An 8,895-nucleotide genomic window follows, 5' to 3' on the forward strand; every position below is an offset into this window, starting at 1 on the left:
ATGGGTTTTTTCATTCTGAAAGGTGTGGTTATTTTATATAAAGGTACAAAGAAAGAATGAAAAACAGATCATTTTTATTGGGAAGGTTTATTGTGTTATTGTGGAAGGTTTTTCTCCTACACTAAACTGAAACAAAGAAAACCAAAATGTGGTGATTTCTCTAACACATGGAGTGTCCAAAATATAACATAATTTAGCACCCCAATTGAGGCATAAAGAGTATTCATTTCACTAGATTAAACAGTAATATGTTGAACTGTCACAAGAAAACCTCCTTGACTGAATTAAAAAGAAAGACATAAACACAAAAATTTGAGATTAGTTAAATTAAGTCGCTTCTAGTTGCAAGGAACAGAAAAACTGAAAAAGTAATGTGAAAAGGGGGATTTATTGCCTGGAACAAAACAATGAGAAGAAAGAGACACCTTTTTTTTTTTTTTTAATTACAATAACAAAAACCACTTTTTGTGATTTCTTTAAGACCTACTGGTATGGTTAGTTACACCCTGAAGGACATTCACAATAATCAACACTATCTGCACTCCTTGGGAAAGGCTCCAACAGCTCAAGTCCAAAAACTACTGGGATTGGGGGAATCAGAGGCCAAGAGAGATTCTGGGATCCAGGAGGCCACAACCAAGCAGGAAAAGGCTCAGTACCTGAGTGGCATGAAGATGGCCAGGGTGCAGAGGGACTACCAGTGAAGAAGGCCACGTTTGACATTGAGGTCAATACGAGCCCGGCACAGGCTAAGCCGCCTATCAGCTTCAGGTGGCCAAGGCTAAGGAGATCAAGGAGTAGCAGGTACAAGAGTGGGTGGTGGAGCAGGCCCACCAGGTGGCAGTGCAGAAGCAGGAAATAACCCCAGAAAAAGAGCTGGAGGAAGCCCCCAGAAGCCTAGCGCTACAAGCTGGAGCCCTCGCCAAAGCAGAGAAGTCCCAGCTGATTATGCAGCCAGAGGTGGAAGATGAGTGTGCGAATATGCGAGAAATCCAAAGCCTTTGCTATAGAAGCAGGAGACCCCGGGGGCGCCTGGGTGCCTGAGTTGGTTAAGGGTCCTACTCTTGATTCTGGCTTGGGGTCATGATCTCAGGTTTGTAAGATCGAGCCAAGTATTGAGCCCGCTTCGGACTCTGTGCTGGGCATGGAGCCTGCTTAAGATTCTCTCTGCCCCCGCCCCCCTCTCTAAAATAAGTAAATAAATAAGAAGCAGGAGAGCTGGGTGGAGGCTGACCAGACAGCCAAGAAGGCAAAAGCATTCCAGTTGTACCAGGAAGCTGCTCAGCCGGACATGCAACTAGAGGAGCTTCCCCAGGTGGCACAGGGGATCAGTAGTCCCTTGACCTTAGCCAATAAGATCACACTGGTGTCCAGTGGAAGCGGGGGCTGTAGGGATTGGCCAAAATGCCCCAGGAAGCAGCAGACATCCTAAGCTGCCTCCTTGAGAACATGAGGAGATGCACAGACCTAAAGCATCCCAGGTGAACCACAAGCTTCTGCCAACAGCCTGAACCCTCGACCTTCCCCAATGCTTAGGTCCATGGTTCAAGTGGCCTGAATCATCCCCATGTTGCATAGACTTCAGTGGCCTTCCTGAGCATGTTCTTTGACAGTGGGGATCCACCCATCATGTCTCCTTGCCAAATAATCTGTACCTTGCCTGGGAAAGGAAGGGTGGTTCTCCTTCCCACCCTTACATGGCAACGGTGGCCAGTCCCCCTGGGGCCCCATGCCAGTCTTCTGATTATCCGATTCCACCCCCAACTTACTTAACTTCCTAATTAAATTCGACTGTCTGAGCCTGTTGTCTGGAATTCTTTCCTGACCATGACTGAGGGATGGCCTGGAGGTTCTCAACTTCTCTTGTCAAATAAATTGCTGTTGATAAGTTTTAAAAAATCTGGTAAATTATTTGTAACTAATGTAATCTCCATTGAGTAACATAAAAGAAAAACAAAACATTTGAGGCTGTTCAACATGATGCAAATATACTATTTTGGAGGGGAACCCTCCCCCCTCCCTAATTTTGCAAGTCTTGGTGTGAGATAGGGCCTATTTCTCCACTAAAGAATTGAATGAACATAAAAATCCCTTATTCTCATACTGATGTTAAGGTCACAGACAAATGAAGCTCCTAAGTAAGAGTTTAAGTCTCGAGGAAAGAACTCAAAAACAAAAGGTCAGTTTAAAATTCAACTACAGAGCCGTTTCTGAAAGCTGCAGAAACAGTGACCAGTGGTAGCAGCAATCTTCTATGTAGCAGCAACTGCAAACCATGAGAAAAATGAGACTTTTTTTTTATTGGTAGTGTTGATGGTGGGGTGTCCGTATGCTTGTGTTGCTTATCTAAATGTGGTTACCAGGTAAAATACAGAATGCATGGTTAAATTTGAATTTCAGGTGAACAATAAACACTATTTTTAATCAGTATACCCCACAAATATTGCATGGAACAGTCACTACTTTTGTTGTTGTTGTTGTTGCTGTTATTGAACAGATTTTCCACTTTAACTGGGCACCCTGTATTTTTTTTTTTTTTGGTTCCCTTTGTGATCTATCCAGTAGCCTTCTATTAAATACATTTTTATCTTGTGTTAGCAGATTCTTTGCTACCAAAAACTTTGATTTTATAAGACTCCGTACCATGAAGGGGGAGCTTCAGCTAATAGGTACTAGTTTGTTCATTTTAATTAGAGATAGTGAGAAGATTAGAAAGGTATCTAATATATGCTGGGTTCAGAGGATGGCAACACTTGCTAACTAAGCATTGTGAAACATTTAATAAACTGGAACATTGTTTACTGTTGGAATCAAAGGATTTGGCCTTTAGGAACTGAGCAAGAAATCTGCAGTGTTGAAGTGCATTGGTTACTTTGAATCTTGAGTATAAGGAAGTCTGCACATGTTCCAAGTATGGTACAAAGAGAACTTATTTGAATAAAAGAGCAAAGAGAACAATATGGCATTGCTGGGAAAAGCCCGTTTTCCTTGCAGTTAGATATTAAATTTGACTGCTGAGCAAATAACCTAGAACCTGGCAGATTTAGAAAGTTGATTTCTCTATAACAAGGTAGTGTTCTTAGGAGCAGACAGATGAAGACCAGAGACTGAAAAGAATTATATGGAGCACAAGATAATCCTGAATATGAGAAGAATCAAATATCTTCTCTCTCTTGTCCTTTAAGTGATTCTACCTGACAATAGATGCAGTAAGTCAACATTTGAGGATGCAGCCACATGGAACCTAAAAGCAAAGTGCAGATTAAGCACATGATGTCGTTGTGATCTCTTCTGAGGCAGGTCTAGATAGAAGGTAAAGGACATATTAGGAACACACAAGCTGCAAAAGTAGAGTATGGAACCAGATGGTTCAGAATTAAATCCTAGCTTCCCAATCTTCTGGTCGTGTGATACAAATTATCTTCTCTAATGTTATTATGGAGTCACTTTTCTAAATGTTAAAATGTCAACAATAAAAGAATGTTAGTAACAGGAGCTCCTGGGTGGCTTAGTTGGTTAAGCGTCTGCCTTGGGCTCAGGTCATCATGCCAGGGTCCTGGGATCGAGTCCCGCGTCAGGCTCCCTGCTAAGCTCCCTGCTTCTCCCTCTCCCTCTACCCCTCCCCCTGCTTGTGCTCTCTCTCTCTGTCAAATAAATAAAAATAAATCTTTAAAAAAATGTTAATAACAATTTTGTGTGACCCATACTAGTCTAGGACAATTAAATGCATTTTTATATCAAAACTATTTCTATAAATTAAGAATCAGTTATTGTTATTTGCTTCAAACATATATGTCAAAAGATAATATTCTGCATAATGTCAATGTTTTGAATTTTTTTGAAACCTGCTTTAAGGACAAAACTCTTGTCAATTTTTGTCAGGTAACATGATGCTGGTGAGGATGTGGAGCAACAGAAACTCTCATTCATTGCAGAAGGGAATGCAGAATGGTACAGCGACTTTGGAAGACAATTTGTGGTTTCTTATGAAACTAAACATACTACTTGATCCAGCCATTGTGTTCCTTTGTATTTACCTAAGAGTTGAAAAATTATGTCCACATAAAAGCCTGCACACAGATATTTACAGCAGCTTTACTCATAATTGCCAAAACTTTAGAAGCAACCAAGATGCCCCTCAGTCGGTAAATGGATAAATAAACTGTAGTACATCCAAGCAACAGAATATCATTTGGCTCTAAAAAGAAACGAGCTGTCAAGCTACGAAAAGATACGGAGGAAACTTAAAATGCATATTATTAAGTGAAAGAAGCCGATCCAAAAATCTGTATGATTTGGAATATATAGCATTTTGGGAAAAGCAAAACTATAGTGACAGGTAAAAAGATCAGCAGTTTGATGATGAAGAAAATGAAATATAACTCCTATTTGACATCATTCACGAAGATAAATTATATAGAAAATATAAAACAATAAATATACTAAAATTTAAAATAAAAATAATATATAAATCTCTGGTCTAGGGAAAATTTCTTTATAGGACATAAGAACACTAAAAAAAGTCATTTTTATAATAAGAAAAATTTGTTTTTAAATAGGTACCATGGAGTAGAAGAATGTATTTGCAACATACGTAGTCAAATAAGGAGTCTAATTCAGAATATATGTTAAGAACTCCTTCAAACCATTAAAAAAAACCAGACATCACAATGTAACAGCAGGTAAGAGAGTACAACAGACACAGTAAGAAGATACCAGACATAACAAGAAGATATCAAATTGGCCAATGAATATATGAAAATATTTTCACACTGCTTAATAAACCAGAAAATAAAATTCAAATTATAACAAAATCACTTCTTGCATCTTACTCGAGATGAGATATGAGAGAGAGAGAGACCGAGAGACCATCTTGATAAAATGAAGAGAATGTGAATTCTTTTTTTTTAAGATTTTTATTTTTCTAAGTAATCTCTACTCCCAATGTGGAGCTCAAACTTACAACCCCGACATAAGAGTCGCGTGTTCCACTGACTGAGCCAGCCAGTTGCCTTTGAGAATGTGGACTCAAGCATTGCTGGTAGGAGTGTATATTCCAAACACTCTTGAAGACCATTTGAATTAACTAAATTAAACATAGCCATAACCAGTGCTCCAAAAATTCAAATCTCATGCACATATTCCTCAAAAGTATTTGCACCTGTGCAGTGCGAGAAATGTACAGCATTGTTCATTAACAGCATTTTTAATAACAGTCCCCTTCAGACAATGAATATATCATCAAAAATAGGATGCATAAAATTTTGCTGTATATGCATATAATAGAGTAGTACACATTATGTATCATGTGAAAACAGTCTATAAACAAACTCCAGTTATACACAAAAACATGAAGCTGGGGCACCTAGGGGGCTCAGTCAGTTAATCGTCTGCCTTTGGCTCAGATCATGATACCAGGGTCCTGGGATTGAGCCCAAGTAGGGCTCCTGGCTCAGCGGGGAGTCTGATTCTCCATCTCCCTTTTCCCCTCTCCCCTGCTTGTGCTCTCTCATTCTCTCGCTCTCTCTCTCAAATAAAGTTTTTTAAAAAATGTAGGTGAAGCTGACAAAGAATGTTGTGCTAAAGAAACAAGCACAGAAGAATATATGCAATGTGATTCCACTTACTCAATATTAAGAGTGGGGGGAAATCAGAGAACAGTATACAATAGGTTTCAGTCTGTGACTATACCAAGGGCAAGATGATTATTTTCATAAATGCCCACTTTTCAATGTATGTTATATTTATATGTATGTTAATGCAACTACATGCAACACAAAATATGTATAAATACAACTCTGTGTGTGTGTGTGTGTGTGCATCGAATCCATCCTTCTAAATCTCATATATCAAATATGGCACTAATTTCTTTCTTTTTGTTATCCGTGCTAGAATATAAGTGATCATATTTTGCTCTCAGTGATCACATTGAAAAAAAAATCACCAAATCTTGTCTTCTTGGATATAGCAAAATTGTATTTCCCACCACTCTCATCTTTCACGCTTCAGGTCCTCAAAGAATTTTTTTTAAACCTAATTTTGTAAAAAGAGCCTCCTAGTTGATCTTAATACTTCCTTTTTTGGATAGTAATTGAATAGCAGTGTCTCTCATAGCAAAATCACAGGATCAGCATGAGAATTTGGTCTTGTTTGGTATATGAGTCTGGATAAACTAGTTCTGCTGAAGTTATAACCTGCTCCACTACCAACCTTTAGTGATGCATCACGACATGTTTTATTTTCCCATGCTACATTACCACCTCAAACCTGGAGGGGCTGCTTATTTTCCTAAGCCAGGGATTCAGACAGAGAATGTTTATCTTGACAGGTCCTTGCACAAACTGTATCATGGAAGGGGCAGGTGGGGGGATTAGGCCATGGCACTCAGAGGCTTCTAAACTGTGCTGTGGGTTACTTCCCTCACTCTCCAATGGCCGGGCCAGTAGCATGGCCACATCTAACTTTAAGGTGTGGAGGGGAGTTCAATCTTGTATACTTATAAGTGGGAGCCCCAATTTATTTGTAGGAGTCCTCATCATTACAGTATGGAGGCTTCTTAAATTTAGATTTGTGAATAATAGGTGTTAGGTCTTAGAGTTCCCTAAAATGTACATACCATATTCTTTTTGAGCATGTTTTAAAGAGCAAGCACAAAAATATATTGTTAAAGAATGCTTTACCTCACATATATTTTTTGAAGGTGTCTTCTAAGGGCTAATAACTATGAGAAACAATTTGTCTTTTGTCTGTCTGTGTGCAGTTACATTTTATCTAGTAGTGTACCACTGACATGGAGTCTTAAAATTTTATTTTGAATTTGTCTGGTTAGATTATGATCATATTAAAGGAATAGAGATGTTGAGGATGCTGTGTTATAAAATTACTTTATGGAACCACTTGAATTGCTATAGCAATATATTCAGTAATTAAGATGGTAACCTCCAGAACCATTTGCAATAGTAAAATACTGTCTTATATGAAGCCTTCTTATCCTCTTTTCTCTCCTAGATAATTAAAAAGTCATTATGTTAAATTGCCCAACTTGAAAAAAGTCATTGTCATGATTTTTCTACATTACCCTATTTCGTGAATACAGTGTATATACATGTATGTTTGTATGTTTTGTGTGTGTGTTGTATTATGTTAATGCAGAATAGCTGATTAATATCTTTTTAAAATACTCTATGATATTTAAATCCCAGATTCCCCATTACAAGTCCCCTTTAATATCCTGTATGGGAATCAGAGAGGATAGTCACAAAAGAAAACACATGTATAGTTCCCTGGGGTCCATTGATTTTTTCCAGGGTTGGCTGTGTTGATAAAAAGCTTTTAGCTCTCTTTCCTCAGTCTCCTTATCCCTAGTCCCAGGTGTCAGATAGACTTTTATTTTGTTTCTCATTTTATATTTGCCTCAAGTTCTTTTCTGTCTGTAGCCTCTTGCTTGTTTGCTTTGGATTCTGCTAGCCTAACATTATAATCCTTTCAGACTGGATAAGGATTTGAGACTGAGGCTTTTTTTTTTTTTTTTTTTTTTACCTGTATGCCACCAGCTCAGAGGGAAAGTGTTATCTGAACTTATTCTCATTATTATATCCTGGTACCTAATTGTGGTGTAGCCTCCATCTGATTTTATTTGGGAAATCTATTTCAGTTTGCTTTTCTTTCACACTCACGAACTGCTAATCTGTATCATTATTGTCTTGGAAAGTGGGCTATAGCTTAATCATGATTCAGAACGATCAACATTATATTACAAGAATTTTTCTTCATTGCACTTTAAGACTTGTAAATGAAAAACAATTCACCTACATTTGAAAGGTAAGAGCTAATAAAATACTCAAAAGAAAGTAAAAATACCTGTAATTTTATCACTCATAGAAACATAAACAAAACAACGTTGTAAGAAAATATTAAATAACAGTTCATAAAAGTCATTTAATTTCTGATTTATATAACGCTTTTGCAAAAATTGATTATGGTCAAAGATTTTATGATGAAAAGTTGCATTGACTATGAGTAGAAAATACATTTTTTAATATATTTAAACAATAAGAACCAAATAAAGTTTTAACCCCCATATATATATATAGTAACTTTATAAAAGAAAAAAATATGACTTGCCATGATGGCAACAATATAACTTGCCATCTAGCTTCAAATGAATTATAGACAGGTGTCCTTCTATCAGAAAGCTTACAGTCTGGTGTGATAAAGGCATATATAATTACAAGTAATTTATTTTGAGAAACTTTATGAAAAAAAAACAACAGCAGAATAATGTGTTTCAGAGTAATCCAAATTACAAGGGGCAGTCAAGTAACAATAGTCATCTAATGCCCTCTGAGGAAATTACATTGAAAATCATTGTCATTTTTGAAAAATAGGAACATGGGCCAATGTTATCTGCGTAATAATAAAGAAGGAGAGGAGGGGAGGAAGCAGATAGGTAAGCAAGGTCTTGTTCTTTTATGACTTTATAGAAAGTAGTAATGAGTAATGAGCTCGCTTACTCTTCTAAATGAAATGGAAAATTGCTCTAAAATTTAAGGAAAGGGATTATGTGAACTGAGTTGTAATTTTTAAGGCGATCTGGCTGGCGGATTAGGTTTGACTGTGATATGGCCATAGTGAAAAAAGAAAGGCCACATAGGAGGCAATTTTAATAATCCTTGTGAGAGGTAATTAATACCATAACAATGACCACAGCCACCTTATTTCTAATTCTAATAAATTTCCCACAGTATACCTTTTCAAATGCCAGTGTAGACAGTCTGCAACAAGAGCCCACTTGAAGAGAGACCAGCCAGCCAGCATCAAAGCTGAGACCATTGTAGACCCTCTGGACTCACCTGAGATATCAGGGACTGGACCCAGGGAGGAATTCGTGTGATT

The 8,895-nt window shown here is 37.6% G+C and overlaps 1 pseudogene; it reads left to right on the plus strand.

Moving 5' to 3' along the window:
- Window positions 1-491: 491 nt before the first annotated feature.
- On the plus strand, window positions 492-1,511 carry LOC110587732 (annotated as a pseudogene).
- The last annotated feature ends 7,384 nt before the right edge of the window (window positions 1,512-8,895 follow it).

The sequence above is a fragment of the Neomonachus schauinslandi genome, chromosome 3 (assembly GCF_002201575.2).
Source record: "Neomonachus schauinslandi chromosome 3, ASM220157v2, whole genome shotgun sequence".
NCBI classification, from domain to species: domain Eukaryota; kingdom Metazoa; phylum Chordata; class Mammalia; order Carnivora; family Phocidae; genus Neomonachus; species Neomonachus schauinslandi.